Source organism: Vespula pensylvanica, chromosome 21, assembly GCF_014466175.1.
Source record: "Vespula pensylvanica isolate Volc-1 chromosome 21, ASM1446617v1, whole genome shotgun sequence".
In the NCBI taxonomy this organism is placed as follows: domain Eukaryota; kingdom Metazoa; phylum Arthropoda; class Insecta; order Hymenoptera; family Vespidae; genus Vespula; species Vespula pensylvanica.
In genome coordinates, this window is record NC_057705.1 from 3,161,454 (window position 1) to 3,174,639 (window position 13,186).

At 37.4% G+C, this 13,186-nt stretch overlaps 1 protein-coding gene across 1 annotated transcript in view; it reads right to left on the minus strand.

Moving 5' to 3' along the window:
• Positions 1-5,151, minus strand: part of LOC122636233 (Krueppel-like factor 6) — a 340,915-nt gene extending 335,764 nt beyond the window's left edge. The window contains exon 1 of the mRNA XM_043827228.1: positions 5,140-5,151. The gene's annotated coding sequence lies outside the window, so the exon portion shown is untranslated. The remainder of the gene's footprint in view (positions 1-5,139) is intronic.
• Between the last annotated feature and the right edge of the window lie 8,035 nt (positions 5,152-13,186).

Genomic DNA, 13,186 nt, shown 5'->3' on the forward strand with positions numbered 1-13,186 from the left:
CGTAAGTACGCTTTGTGGCTTGGCCATGGACACGTTGAAGCGAGTGGATAAAACTCAGAACTATGTAAGCACGGATGTGGTTACAGAGCGTGCGTAATCCTACATACGTATCGGCTTAGTTATATATTTTTGTTTTCAATGATATATGAAACATAATCATAATGAATAATTTAACGTATGATGAAAATTTCTTTTTCGATGAAATGGCTTGAAACGACAAATAGGTGGATACGAGATTGACAATAAAACGATATTACTTTTGATTTGTCGATTTAATCTAATCTTTGAATTACGTTACACACTTGACGAGAGGTAATTATATATATATACATATAATTATATATATATAATATTCATACGTTATTAAATAATATTATTTTGTAAATAAATATTATCTATTTACAAAATAATACATTTTTTATTTAATATTATATTGTAAATAAATATTACTTATTGTACAATTTAATAATCAGCATATTTTCCATTATAACATATATATATATATATATATATATATATATTATTATAGGTAAGTTTATTACCTTATTCTTTATTAAAAAATAACTTAAAATTTTTTTTCATCATTACAAAAAGCTATGATCAGATTTATCATAAAGTATTACAAATAACGATCGATTAAACAACAAAGAAACATGTTCATTAATTTATTTATAATATTCGTACGAACAACTGAGACTGTTATGAATTCTTCGAATGGGAAACAAACTATTTACACCAAAGCATAGTTTCGTGTTTCGTCAAAATCAATTCGTCTTACAAAAATGATATTTTTACGTCTTATCTAGATCAAGATAATAACTAGTATCATTATAAAACCGAGTAAGATCATAGATTAAAGTTCAGTACGGTGAAATGAGCTCGTGATCGATAAAGGTATACGTAAGTTTATGGATTTCCGCTTTTTCAAAATAGAATATAACCGATGTAACCTCGTTCAAATAGTATCTTAGTCATATACATTTAACTCGATACAACGATCCAACGACCACGCAACCATCATAACGGTTATCCTCTTATGCAAACGTACTGAAAATCTTATGGTGGATCTCGTTACAATCAGAAGTGCGATATACTGCGTGCGATATCTACGTACGATAAATTATCATTACTGAAATCAAAGAATTTTCGATGAGTTGGATAAAATATTAAACACAAAAAAAAGATAAAAGAAAAAAAAAAAACTAAATGGATAATTTAAACGGCTGACATAAGATAAGAAAATGCTTTTTTAATCGTTGAACAAGTTCCATTAAATAAAATATTTTTCTAATTCTCACAACTTCGAAGTCATTTGAAAGTATCCAATATCATTCTATATATACTTACGTACACATATATTATATATATATATATATATATATATATATATATATATATATCAACAAAAACTGTTAACCGTTCGTTTCATATACTCCAAAGAATAAACGAATAACAAAATGCTATCGATTCGTCGTACAAGCGTTTAACAATGGCACGGTAAATAGAAACTTGTTCCGAACGAGAGATCAGTTAGCGGCTAGAACAGCTTGCAGGTGGAAAATAATTCAGTACGACGTTTGATAGGAAACCGTGGTTCATAATGGCTGTTTGTCGAGTATCAAGGATTAACTATGAAGGGAGTTCGATATAAAGCTTGATTCGCTGAGTGGATTATTGTTCGACGCATATCCGATTGTCCAAACAAAAGGAAATAACGATGTCGCACGACGAATTATTTGCAAATGAATAATCGTAAGTGAGTCAAACGTGGTGGCTTCTTTGCTATCATCGATAGATAGCGGAAATGATGGCGAGTGATAGGGAGTGGGGGGATGAAAGAGAAAGAGAGAAAGAGAGAGAGAGAGAGAGAGAGAGAGAGAGAGAGAGAGAGAGAAATGACACACGTTTTCTATAGCAACATGATTCATGGATTCTGCGCGTATTTTAAAAGCACGTTTCGTGGACGTAGCGTTTGTACGACGAGCGTTGAAGAATGTTAGATTAGATACGTAAGAGGCGTTTATAACGTATAGAATTAGAGGAACGAGCATGTTCTTATCGGACCTGCACCTCGTTTCCGTTCGAGGAATCACCGCCTCGAGTTATCGTCTCATCGACCGAACTGGCCACAGTTCTTTTGATATTTGCTGACTACGGACGATGCTGCGGAAATGCTGCGGAAATACTGCGGACGATGACTGATTTCGCAACGATTCCTTTCGAGTATGTCAATCGTTCGATCTGAGACAAGTACTTAGTTACGTTTCGAAATTTCTTTTTGATTTATTTATTTGTTCTTTTATTCTGGAATTATATAACGTTCGAAATGTGAGGTTTTCGAATGTTATCAACTTTATCAACGGATAGGATTTAAATAAATTTATTTATTTATCGTTTGACGACGAAGAAGAGTTTGAGAAAAAGAAATAAGGAAAAGGAAAGAGAAAGGGGGAAACATTGGACATTCAGGACGAACGAAAAATCGATAAATGCGCGTCATCTCTTTCGAAGATACGTGAGACTTAGTATGAAATTTCTTATATTCGAAACTTTAAAAAAGAAGGGACCTTGAGTATCTATCACGTACGATCTATCCGATAGAGATATATGTAAAAAGTATAGATATAGAAAATATTTCCCGTTCGAATTCAGGTCGAAGGAAACTTTCTGTAAACTAAAATTTGCCATACAGTAGACTAAATTACACTACGTCCTATTTCGAAATTTCCATTCGAGCTCGAATCTCGAAACTTTCGCGTTTCCTTTTCGAGAGAGACGTACGAATACAAGGACAATGTATTTTATTCAAAATTCCTAGCAAGATTTCTCGTACTCACGAAGGACTCCTCCAATGGAAACTTCCTTCCGAAAGCTAGCGTCCTCCCGGTCGTAGATTTCGAAATGAAATATGCGTTTGAAACGAATCGACTATTTTCTATCGTTTTCCGTCCAAGAGAAACTTTTGTACAAAAAAAAAAAAAAAAAAAAAAAAAAAAGAAAGAAAAGAAAGGAAAAAAAAACGAAAAAAGACGGAAAAAGCGTTTGCCCCTCCCTCTCTCGCATTATCGACGACGGTTCGTGAGTTAGATCGTAGAGTTATCGTCATCGACGAATCACGTTTCCCTTCGAACATTATCGCCGAGGCGTGCTACGAAAAGCTATCGCAGAGCAGTGCCAAAATCGTTACCCACGGCGTTTCCTTACGAAGAATACATACACACATAAGGAAAGCTAAAGCCTGACCTCGCGTAACCTCTCAACTTCGACTTCGTTTTCCGGATACGTTCGATGCTCACTGGGTTAAGACGCCGGGGACCATAAATATGGCGGTCGCTTTTTGGATCGGAGCCCAAGCCTCGAAAGCTTTCTTATACAGGGACAAACCAAGGAATCGTCGATTTTCTTAGTTGTCTATCGTCGGACGTTTACGTTATTCGCAAGAACGACATTTCCGGTTCGAGTAAACGATTCGTTTTTAATTGAAAATAATATCGATCGAAAGTTTCCGTGTTTGTTATATATCTATACATGTTTACGTGTATAGTCTATTGGGAATTCATAGAAAAATATACGTAGCAATCTACGTTTATGTTAACGAATAATTCCAAGATTTATATGGTCGATCAGAAGCGAATTGATCATTCTTGATACCATAATAGGTTCTTTTGAAAGTACCCGCATACGAGATGGTTAACTCGTTGAACGTTGAAAATATTTTCGGTCAGTGGTTCGCTCGGTCCGTCGAGGTTGACCGCTAAAGCTGCGTAAGGCAACTCGCGCGAGCCTCGAAAGGGCACGTCGAGCTGAGGGTACAATGACCCGATCGTTAACCCTCTTTCGGGGAGCTAGGGTCTCCTTGGTGTAATATCAGAGGACTCTCTGGAACTTGGACGTCTTCGTTCGTTTAGCTCTCCTCGATTACGTATGCAAAATAAATGCGCGTCATTTTCCGTGTCTCGCTTGACTCGTCGTTTTGATGGCCCAATCAGGAGATTCGTATCCTACGCCCTTTCAGGCACGATCTACCTGCCTCGCGGCTTTAATACCTCTGAAACGGCACACCTGGAGGCTGAAGACGATCCCTAAAGTATGGCGAATTTAAAGCGGCCCGATAATTTCGAGTAATTCCAAGTTTTCCTCGGGAAAACTACTTCCCTCGGAGTTATGCCGAGTATGCATATGTTACATTGCTTGGAAAGATAACCCGGAACATATAGTTGTTTTGCTGAGTCTAGAAATGTTAACGTATTAACATTATCTTGCTAAATATTGTGGTTTACTCATAAGAAAGTGCCGCTATATATAAATAATTTATTACTATAAAATGATATCATAAGCAATTAAGATATCTGTATATGCATACACATACACACACACACAGTATTGCTATTAATATTGTTATTAGTATTATTATTAATTGATAAATATAAAATTAATAATAAATATATAATAAATTTATTTATGAAGCGAAAACTCGATACTTACAGTTATAAACATCTAATTAAAAGTTCTTTTTTATACTTAAATATTAATTGTTTCATTCCGAAAACAATTTCTCTGGTCTTTGAGTTAACACCAAGTAAGTAACTACCTACCGTTATTTCTATTACTATCTCCCGATTCTTTCAATCGAAGTTCGATATCGTTATACCTGACGTTAACTTCGCTGGTTCGCGGTTAAAAGACGATCAGTGTCTGGAGCAAAGCGAGAAACGGTGGTTGACGTAATTCATATTGCGCAATAGTCAGACAGCAAGCTGGTGCGATGTGTTACCGCTGCAGTACTGCTGCTTTTGCTTCAGGCAACGCAGACACCTTCGTGCGTTCACGTAGTTGCGATCACTATTCGTGTCAACTATTATTCTTCGAACGACCCTCGGTTACGTCGATCGGACTCTGCATTCGTGTCCTTCGAGCTTGGAATTTATAGGACGAGGACGGATAAGCTTCTCTCGTTGAACGCGTTCACCGGCGAGACGCTTTTCCTTCTGTTAGATCGACTCGAATAAAGACGAGAGAGAGAGAGAGAGGAAGAGAGGGACAGACAGAGATAGAGACAGAGATAGAAAGACTGAAAGGATGAGAGGAAGAGGGAGGTGGATAATTAACGTCGATACGACAACGCGTATCATCAAAGACGTTTCCTTCCTTCCTTCCTTCCTTCCTTCCTTCCTTCAATTTCTCTCTTTCTCTCTCTCTCTCTCTCCCTCTCTCCCTCCCTCCATCCTCCCTCTCACTGTCTCTCTCTCTCCTCTTCCTTCCAACGTCAACGTCGAGGTGGCAAACGACGATTATTATTAACGGCTCGACGCTGAAAATCCTTAATCCCGTAATCCTATCGCGCAAGACAGATGGCCGTGTGTAAGCCAGCCTGAAAATTCGCGCTGCCAGTTCCAACGAGTTAGGAAAGCGAAGCTAGGATCTACGGAGTAGCATGTTTTGAAAACGCCTGGTAATCCAACGTGATCCTCTCTAATGAGAGAATCGCGCGAGGTTGGAAAAATTCAAAGGCGTCTACCTCTTGATCTCTCGGCTCCTAAGCTCGACGTATTCGTTCGCTTAAAAGAATAGTGGTCGATGTACCGAGCCATCTTGTTGCTTAGCTCGTTTTGAAAAGTAATAGATAGGTATTCCCATTATTATCGTGCACTCTTACTAGAGAAACTTTCGTATCAAAAGCAATGCACATAAAAAGGAGGGAGGCAAAATGAGGAAACGCGAGTATGAGGGAGCCAGCATCGTAGGAACGACCCTTATGTCGCTGAATTGGGCGCTATAACTTTGACAAAGCCGTCGATTCGGGGTAAGGGGACCCTCTTCCCTTTCCATTGGGGTTCAACCGTTGCTACGATCGACTTGGAACGTCATTTCCTGACGTACGTAAGTACGTACGTAAGTACGTACGTACGTGTAAATATTCGGACACGTGTGGGGGGATAAATTGAACGGTATTAAGGGAAGATGCGATCTAGAAATAGCCTATAGATCGAATGTAGTATCGAGATACGGCAAATTTTTTCGGACATCTAAAGTAGATAGAATCCTCGTAAATGGTGACTCCAGATATACAAGGACATAAAAATGATAAACCTTTTCTTTAGCGAATAGACATCTTGCTTTTCGACACGATCGTTCTTCGACGTAGTAAATGGTGTAATGGACGTTTAACTAAGAAACTATTTGAGATGGTCGTGAGCCATTTTGAAATTTTACGTTTCATATAAAAATCTGAACGAGTACGCGCGCGGGTACGTGTGTCTGTATGTGTTTGTGTTTGAACACTATCGTTCAAAATATCTGATGAAATTTATATAAAAAATAAAGTTCGAATCGAGAATCTGTGTGTAATTTTTATGTGTAAGTTGGGAGAATTGAAACGTTTATAAAATATAACATTCGCAACGGAAATATAATTCAAATGCTGCAAGAATATTTACATTAATGTCAAACATAACCATAAATTTCGTTCAGACGATTTTTGGTTTTAAAATAATTATAGATGACGGATAGATGAAAATTTATATTTATGAATTCAACGAAAGATCTTTATGTTTAATTTTTCTAGGAATATTTTTAAATATAACGTGTTTCTTCTTATGGCTGATTCATACGCAATTCTGCGAGTGCGCGCGCGCGAACAACGTACGTAATCATGGTCTAAATGGTCGAGTAGATCGGCTTGAAATTTATAACAGAAATTAAGATAAACGTCACGAAGATCCAAGAGTAACTCCAATTCGATCCGAATTGATTCACATTCTAAACAAATATTTTCAATAGTGCTAGACATAATCATGAATTTTTTATTCCAGCAATTAATAATGGCGGATAAATAAACATTTTAATTTATTCCCATTCTTAATTTTTCTATCAAAATTTCAATATAATATATTTCTATGCATGCAAATTCGTACGCAATTCTGTGACTTTATATAAAGTCTAAGTGGTTATACAGTTTAAGTGGTCGAGCAGATGGACTGAAAGTTTAAGCCAAAAATCAAATTACTCATAACGAGGATTTATGAATAATTTTGGTTCGATATAACTTACAATTTCTGAATGTAAAATTATATACGTAAAAAAAAAAAAAAAAAAAAAAAAGAAAAAAGACCGGAAGAAAAATTAAAAGCTCGTAAAAAATCGCACACGACAATTCAAATGTCGATATCAGAAATATTCTAAAATCGTGAATCAATCATTAAATAAACAAATTAGTCACGCTTGCTGCGATCAAAAATTTGACAAAATAAGCGTTCAATAGTGTTTTCTATTTCTGTTTTCCTCGTCATTGACAATTTCAATCGTTTTATTGCCATAACGTTCGAAGGATCGTTCGAGATCGTTAAAATCGCGAGAAATGATATAAGTGGAAAATGGAAGGGCGTTAACGGACCCAGAGTAAATTTGAAGTTCCGCAGGTTGTACCAATGCGATGGGTATTCCGTTCGTAGTAGTCCGCGGCGCCGCGTGCGCAAAATCTAATGGTTAACCGCGATTTCGTGTCACTTCTCGAGGGCGTACTTCCTGGCACGGTGACTTTGCTCCGATGGTCCATTAAAGCACCGAGGAAGCGGCTTGGTCGTCGTGAACCGCAAAACCGTGCTATCTGTAGGAATGCTTCCACTTCTGTCGCTTATACACTGTGTCCCGAACTCTCAAGCCGACTTATCTCGAGCGGTCATTACGAAAAATATTTGAGGGAGAAAGAGGGAGAGAGAAAAAGAGAAAGAGAGAAAGAGAGAGAGAGAGAGAGAGAAGAGAGAGAGAAAGAGAGAGAAAGAGAGGGAATACTTCTCTTTGACTTGGGAAGAAAGGACGATCGAGATCAATTAAGCGGATTTCCTCGTGGGTAACGTTTCCTCGAGATAAGCTCGACTACGTGGTACCGCTTGTAAAACGAAAAAGGATCGTGAAACAAGTACGGCTCGCTACGATGGTGTTTGCGAGCTCCCTTCGGCTTCTGTTTTCCTTTCTTTCGTTACAATGAAATTGGCAAATAATTGCGAAAAACAAAAGAGAAGGTTAGAGAGACGGTGAGATAGAGAGAAAGAGAGGGAAAAAGAGAGAGAAAGAAAAAGAGAGAAAGAGAGAGAGAGAGAGAGAGAGAGAGAGAGAAAGAGAGAGAGAGAGAGATTAAATTCTTTTGGCCTCGACGACGCCCAAAGGCTTCTTCGAATCCTTTGAAAAAGAAAAAGAAGTAAGAACTCAACCTAAGAATTTTTCCCGCCTCTTTTTATCTCAGCTATAAACTATACATACATACGTACGTACATACATACACGCACACACACACATATATATATATAGACCTTGCCAATAAACGAAAAAGAAACGAATTCTAATATTCTTTGTAAAGATAGCAACGATAACGACGAGGAAATGCGAATGAAACAAATTTGCATCCTAAATCGAGACGTATTTAATAACGAAGCAAGAGGAATTCGAATGTAAATTCAAATGTTAACGTAATTTAATTGCTATGCCGAGTCTATACGAAGGAACGGGACTTCATCTTGCACGAGCTAAACATACTTCGTCTCCCGTGGAGCCTTTTTAATAGCACAAAAAAGTGACCCTCTCTAAACCCTACACCTGATGGACGTACTCCGCTTAAAGTCGAATTAGAAAATCTTCTATATATAGGGATCACCTGTGTCGGAACCTGTTCTCCTGTATCCCTCGAAATAGTTTGCCCATTGAAAGTCGGTCCCTTAAAATCGAGTCCCTTCTGCCACCATTCCATTCGTGAGTGTTCTCCCTTTCCTTCACATTTGGATCCCTCTAACAAAGTAGGTAGAGATCTCAAATCCTGTAGTATTCCCAAAGGATAAGTCGCAACAGGATCACGTAAGAGACAACAGTCTGTTGCTCGCCGATGTTCTTTTTAACTTAAAATTTTTCTATAGAAATCAATCGTTCTAATCGTTTGTCTAATTGTTCCTTTATTTGAAATATATTTCTATGAATATAATAAGAATACGATTTTTTGTTATATAATATAGAAATATCCGTTTGAAATTATAACGCGATAAGAGAAGGAAGCTTTGTTAGTTACTACTTGTTTGGAGAACGTGACGTATCTTTTTTACTTACGTTAATTCTAATATATTGAGACAAAGTAATATTTCAAGGATACTTCTCTAGTCGAACGTTATCCCCTTTATTCGAGTCATGGCACGCTTACATATATAGGTATACATCGTGTATCTGTATCGTGTGTATATACGTATATATGTACATACATATATGAAACACGCGTATATACACATACACCTAATGTGTGCGTGTATGTGTATGTGTGTGTGTATCATCTATGAGCAAAAGCTTCGTCACGAGAAACGTGCCCACTTTTTCGGCCAACAACCCTCCCACATATTTTTACGTTCTTTTATATTCGGTGCCGAAGGTTAAATCCGAGGCAAAGCGTATTACCCTTGAAAGGAGCCACGGATTCTGATCGATGTTGAGCATTTCACAAGTATCTGTATATATATGTACTTTACTTTCTTCTCTTTTTCAACAATATATACGTTACCTCACGTTATTAAGATACTAATTCTCTAAAATAGATTTAAATATTAGGTACAAGGTTTTATCGCTCAAATTAAGATTTCTAATCTGGTTAACAAGGCGCGTTTATATACTGAATTTTTCTTTGTTTCTTTCTTTTCGTTTATTATTATCACAATGACATTGTCATAAATGTGTCATAATAAATTATCATAGATCTCATAGACGATAATGGTTTTAGGAGGGTGGAAGAAGGACTATTCCACTTGTTCCATTTTGTAAGAAAAAGCTAACGGATAAGAAATTGGTAGCCCCGACATATTTTGTCGTATTTTTCTGAACTCGCATTGATTTTATTTCGGTTATCTAGAAAGTTTTCGTTCTCGAACAAAAGTCCCACGAGACAAGGTTGTGCTTTCTCTCGAATTTTTTTCCTTCAACCGTACCACAATATGTTAGTTTCTACAAACAGGAAGACGATCTTCCGTTATTTACGTTGGACGTGTTCGCGTGCTAACAGATCGTTCTAACGCTTAGATTAGTTAGTATCTTACATTATTGTAAGCGCAACTGTCTGTGATTTATCACTTATAGAATTCTCTATAGTGAAGTTTGATTAAAACGATCTTAAGATCGTCTGTGTAACTATAGCTATATTTTTCATTAATCGAAGCTCAACAACCTTGTGCTTTAAATCGACTTTGCATTACAAGTTTACATCTGACATATGACCCTGAGCGATCATTGAGTTATTAAAAGAAATCGATTAGAAACTATTTTATTCCAAAACTGTTTCCAAACTATATGCATACATACATATATATATATATATTTATTTATTTATTTATTTATACATGTATTTACACGATACATTTAACGGCAAAAAAATCAGATCAGAATCGGCCGAAGACAAACGAGGGAAATAAATAACGATAGAAATGGGTAATCGATAATTATTCTGTTGTTAGATGCGTTAGAATCGCAAGTGATGAATAATTTTTTTTTTATATTTCTGTGTTTTTTTCTTTTTTCTCAAGGATGAGGAGAAACGGTGTAGGAAAATTTGGCGGACGTTTCGCGAGCTAAAGTATCTCTCGGGACGAACGAAGGATCTTTTATCTCGACTGGTCCTAAAGAAGAAGACGGCCGATGGGGGAGTATCAGAGAGAGAGAGAGAGAGAGAGAGAGAGAGAGAGAGAGAGAGAGAGAGAGAGAAAGAGATAGAAAGAGACAGTAGTAGAAAACACAGAGGGGTTCGGAAGGAAGGAGAAAAGAAGAGAGAACGGCGGCGGCACGAAATTTCACTTAGGCTCTTGTCGGGGGGTTGACTCGGGGGTAAGAGGGGTGTGAGTCACTCGTGGGTATTTCAGGATCGTAGCGAGCTCTCGTCCTCTCCCTACGTCGTTGTGTGAGTTACTATCTGTGTGTATACGTATTACCCGTAGCCTTTCTCTCGTATATTTTGATGGTTTATTCTGACTCGCGTTTTGGAGTAGAAAGAGTAGAAAGAAAAAAAAGAAGTAAAAGAAGAAAGGGAAGAAGAGAGTCCACGGAAGGATACCTTCTGGGGGGTAAAAACGAAGCTGCTGGCAAGAAACCGCGCTTTAATGGACGAAACGAGTTTCCAGCCACACGGAGCGATATCGTTTCCGCCTTATTTTTCTACCCCGATCTTGAACATCCCCTGTATCCTTTCCACTCATTTCATCGAGTCTACGTTAAAACAACATCCCCGATCGTGGCCAACCGTTTCCACACCGTGTAACTCATTTGTTCCTTTATATTCTCCTACGTGTACGATGTATTTAATGAGTTTCCAAGATTGAGACTGAAATAAAGCACGGATAAAAGGCGATTTATTCCTCAACATTTTTATCCTTATCCAGGATCATTATACGTATACCAATATGATAGATAGATAATTTAATGTTCTTTGATCTATCTTCAAAGCGATCTTCTGTTCTCTTTTTCTTTTTCTTTTTTTCTTTAGTTTTAGTTTTTTGAATTTTTATTTTCAAGATGAAAGTACTATTTCAATTAAACTGGGAAAGAGAATCGATATCATTTTCATTATGGAACTACACATGGTATGTGTGTGTGTGCGTGCGTATATCATTTACACATTTACATACAAGAATGAAGAAAAGAATTTCTATAAGAACATTCTTGGAAATGTTTGTATTTATATAGGTGCTTATAACGAACTATACATATACGTTGATTTACATACGCATTTGCAATACTATTCGTGAAATTTAATAAACAAAATATTTAACAGCGAATATGTAATACGATTGAAATGTTATTTTCTATCGTTGATAATTATAATAATTTATCATTACAGCGCTTTATAATGGAAATACGAAAAAAAAAAAATGAAGGGGAAATGAACAGAGAATGAGCGAGAGATAAGGGAAAGAAAAAAGAAATAATAATAACACAAAAAAAAGAAAGGAATAAAAAGAAACATAAAGAACAAGATAAAGGGAATTTTTCCTGGTGCGGCGGAAGAAGCAAGCCGGTAACAGTGTTCGAAAGAGTTAAACTTTATCGCGACCACAGAGAGACAGACAGAGAGAGAGAAACAGAGAGTTAGTAAGTGAGAGAGTGACAGAAAGAGAGAGACAGAGAGAAAGAGAGAGAGAGAGAGAGAGAGAGAGAGAGAGAGAGAGAGAGAAAGAGATACTACGAGAAGAGAGTAAAACGAAACGGAAAGAATGCCCTGAGGATGAGAGTTCGTTTCGACTCTCGCAGTCGACTCACTTTGTTCCAATTATCGTGGCGCTTCCTCGAGCTAGTCGAGCTTGCCCACTGATGTGATGTGACCTTTTCCCGCTTCCGGTTAACCGCACGGGTAGAAACGTTTATTCTTACCTACGCTAACGTAATTTTCCTCTTACTTCTTTTTCTCCCACCCCCCCCTTGTCCATCGATCTTGATATATCTACTATTTCTTTCTCTCTCGGGTAAATAAAAATTTCGAGATAGCTATTAACAACAAAGAATTCGGTCTGTTTATTTCCGATATGACGACATTGTCAGATCGCAACTCGACAAATCTGAGCCAGTTAACGGGACAAATTAAATTACGGACGTTGAGAACGCAGCTGCGTGCGATGGATTTCTACGATGATGATCGACGTTGCTCATTAAGGTAAGTAGTGACTTATCGACGTTTGCTATCGTACGTATAATCTCTGATAGATAGATATAACTCGATGTTAGATATAGATACTCTCATTTTTTATTTCATTCATTTTGATAGACTCGGAACGAAAGAATTGATAACAGTAACACGTATACACTTAAAGAACATTTTATAAACGATTAATAATGAATTCTCGATCGGTTCCATAAAGAGTAAAAAAATCAAAGACCGGGACAACGTAGGGCTGGAATTCTAGCAATGGTAAAGTGTAGGTAGGTACCTAATACCGTCGACAATTATCTCGACACGCATCAAGGAGGATCCGTCGGAGGGTGGCACGAAAGGGCGTTTCGTTCGTCGCCCGTGCCGTAATCGTTTCGCTCAAGCTCGAGAAACATCTTTCGAGGAGGGGAGAGGTGCTTTCGAGCGAGCGTTTCGCAAGCTGGGAAAGGGATTGTTGTTTCAAAACCCCTAGGGCACATAGACGGACGAAAGAGAGAGAGAGAGAGAGAGAGAGAGAGAGAGAGA